General features: G+C 41.4%; 1 long non-coding RNA gene across 1 annotated transcript in view; it reads left to right on the forward strand.

The window, feature by feature from the left end:
• Positions 1-2941: 2941 nt before the first annotated feature.
• LOC109305485 overlaps positions 2942-3716 on the forward strand; it is a 15180-nt gene continuing 14405 nt past the window's right edge. The window contains exon 1 of the long non-coding RNA XR_002099634.1: positions 2942-2954. This is a non-coding gene — a long non-coding RNA (uncharacterized LOC109305485). The remainder of the gene's footprint in view (positions 2955-3716) is intronic.

Consider the following 3716-nt stretch of genomic DNA (forward strand, 5'->3'; position numbering starts at 1 on the left):
TTTCCTGCCATGGCAGGGGGTCGGACTAGATGATCTGCTCAGGTCCCTTCCTACCCTACAAACTATGAAACTATGAAGATACCACACCAGATATAGTCATTAGGGATGTGCAAAATTTCGCTAGCCGTTTTGTTCTGATACTTTTTCAACTCATTTCGAGCCCAAAACAGTGAAATCAAAATGAAATCGAGGGCTTCAAAACAGCCTTAAAACAAAATGAGTCTAGTCAAAACATTTCAAAACTTTCAAAACATTTTGAGTTTCAAAGCAGCCAGCAGCCAGATGGTGGGAGACATGGGAGAACCAGGGCTATGCTCCCAGTGGCTCCAGGCTGGCCTGAGTTCCCAACCCCAGCCCAATGATCAGAGCAATGGTTGGGTGATGGTCAGTCAAAAAGTTGAAACAGCATTGAAACAGCCTCACTGGTTCATTGAAGCAAAATGGAACAGCTGTTTCAACTCAAAATGAAATTAAAAACAAAACAATGTTCTGTCCAAGCCTCAAAACTCAAGTTGAAATGGAACAGTGCCATTTCACACAGCCTAATAATTATTTTGTGACCGAAAGCCTCTGTTTATTTTATGTATATAACATTAACATTCCATAAATTATACGCAAATATGAATATTTTGTAAATGATATGTTAGGTATGACATTAAAAGCCTTCCCACTATTTTGTTTGGAAACTAATGGTCCTTAATTAAAAACCAGCAGATATAAAAGTCTTCCCAGTGGTACAGATGTAGTGTATCATTCAAAGTTTCAGCACAGTCATTCACCCTTTATATATGTATTTAGTTATAATTTTTACCTGTAATTTTTCTTTAAGCAATTTCACAGCAAAACAAGATACTGTTTGCTGTTCAAAGGGGCCAGACTTGACGTGGTCCATACAGATGTAGTAACTTCATAAAATTCTTGTATTAGAGATAGAAAAGACCAACAAGCTGCTTTGGGTCCTTGGTTCTACTGTGTGCTATTGCAAAGAATGGGGCATCCGCTGTTTCCCTTGAGAGACTTTTCCATGCAGTCTAATAAATATCATTCACTTCCAAACCTGAGGAAGAACATTTCTCCCAACTATAAAGTTGCTTCAATAAAAGATATTACTCCATCTCACTAATCTTGCATGTCACACTCCCTGAACCATCACAGCTCCAATACCATGACAAGGTTATTATTATACCACCACTAGGCTGTCTTGACTGAAATGTTAAGGATTTTTTTCTCTTTCTTGTTTCCTTTCATTTATGCTATTCCTGATGTTCTCTATCACCTCTGATACTCTGAGACATGGGAGATGTGAGTTTGAATCTACTTAGAGGCAGGAAATAAGTCTGCATCAATTGTACTACATAAGAGAAAACAGTAGTGGCTGCACCATGACAATGGTATTTTAAAAGAAAAGAGTATTTCCTGTCTGACTTCTGAAAGATTGCCAATGCCTGTCTTCAAGACAGGGTTCAAAGGATCCCAAGTGGATGTTAGCACCTCCATGCAGCCCTTAATTAAAGCTCATAAACCCTAGCCAGGGGAAAGATATAACTCATATTCTTGTCCCCAGTATTCTCTATTGGATAATTGTAAGCAGCTTTCCACGGAGCATGCTGATTCATTTGGGATCCCATTCTGAAGTGTCTAACTCTATTAATTTTACAGGTTTCCCTCACCAACCATGGGGGTTAGGTTCTGGAAAGTTCCCATGGATGGCAAAAACATGGTTGGGGAAACAAAAGGCTTATGAAAAAATGGGATTAGGGACTTGAATATGAATACTAAAGGAACACATAATGTATTAAATTAATTCCTTTTCCCCGAGGTCTGGACGATGTGGTCATAAATTCACTTTGCCTTCACTTGACTGCTCAATTCACTTGGCTACTCAAATGCACTTTCTTGTGTGTCTGGTCTTCAATCCAGATGCTAAGCACTTTTTCCATTTTTCCTAAGCTATGATCCCACAGCATAAAGGTCACTTTAGCACTTCCCAGTGTACCACTCACACCACCAGCCCTAATAGTAGCCTCACTTTTCTTAATGGTTCTCACAGTGGATTCATTCACACCAAAATGCCTTCCTACATTACCCATACTCTCTCCATATGCTAGATGATCCAGCAAGTCCAATTTTGTTTCCAAGGACATCACTTCCCTTGCCCTCTTCACAAATTGCTCCCCTTCACCACTCACTTGCTTAGAGGCCATGATTAAGGGCAAAATGCAAAAATCACAAAGAAATCGTGAGAAAAATGCAGAGCACCTATGACTGGATGTTAACAGGATAAAGCACAATGTGAGACTGAGTGTGTGTGAGGAGATGGGAATGCCACGGGTGGCTAGCAAGAGCAGGGGCAATTTGAAATGGCAGGTGGTGGGCTATTGCACAGCCGTGGAAAACCGTGGTTACTCAAAACTGTATATCATGGTAACCAAAATGGTATATAAAATATTAAGCATGGATACTCAAAACCATAGTTGGCTAAACCATGGTTGGTGAGAGAAACCTGTATAAGCCGGAGGGGGGGAGGAGGGAAGGGGTCGATCCCAGGGTTGTGGGTTCCACTCCAGGGACCAAGTACTTAAAAGTCAGGTATTGCAGTTTGAAGAGTTGTGATGCCCACATTCCTTTCCAAATATTGTGCTTCTGAGTAAGGGATAAGATGCCACATACCTACCCTCACAGGTACCTGAATCAGCTTTCAGCTAGCCTTAGGGGCACCTAATGTTTATAGTCATCTAAGTTTTTGCCACTAAAGTTCCTTGGGTATTAAAGGTCTGTTTCTGCAAATGCACAGAACTCCCCCAGACTTGACAGCAACTACATGCATAGGTAAACTCCATCTAAACCCCATTTGGATCTACAAATCAGGCATTCTATTATCTGTCCTGCCTGTAGAGGCCCTCATCTGGTAGGCATGCCCAGTTTGGGCAGGTCTATAAGACAGCAATCCCCTTGTATCCAGTAGCCCAGTGGTTAGAGAATTCATCCAGGATGGGAGCAAATCTAGATTTAATTCCCTCCTCTGCTTGAGGAAATTAGAATCTCTCTCTCTCTCTTTCTCACCCTGCATGCGAATATTGTAAACAAGGCTAGAAGATATTTTAGAGTGGAGCTTTAAATTTACTCTGCACTGAGGCAGAAAGAAAGCAAGATTCTCTGTGACTTAGTACGTAGGGTGCTAACCTACAAAGGGAGAGACTCATCCAGTCTCCATTCTAATGATTTTTTCTATAAAACACTCATATCCATCGTGATCCCTAAAGTCAAGTAAAAGCCATGTCTTGCAAATCTCATATGTGAACCAATTTTACTCAGCAAAAATATAGGGGAGATTGATGGTTGAACTTGGTAGTTGTTCCTCAACTTCAGAACTCCCTCCCTCTTGAAGCTAGCTAGAGCCCATAGCTGGACATCTTCTTGAAACAGTGTAAAGCCTCTTTATTTGGGGAAGTTTTTAATAGGTGGATGTGCAGGTTGGGCTTAGAATGCCTCCTCTTACCCCTCTATAGCCACTCAATTAACCATCGATATCTCAATCATAGAATCATAGAATCATAGAAGTAGGGCCAGAAGGGACCGTGTAGATCTTCAAGTCCAACCCCCTGCTGGGGAAGGAGAAAAACTGGGCTCAAATGACTCCAGTCAGGTAGGCATCAAGCCTCTTCTTAAAGACCCCCAGGGTAGGAGCCAGCACCACTTCTCTTGGAAGTTGGTTC

Source organism: Crocodylus porosus, unplaced genomic scaffold (genome assembly GCF_001723895.1).
Source record: "Crocodylus porosus isolate Cpor-Errol unplaced genomic scaffold, CroPor_comp1, whole genome shotgun sequence".
NCBI lineage: Eukaryota > Metazoa > Chordata > Crocodylia > Crocodylidae > Crocodylus > Crocodylus porosus.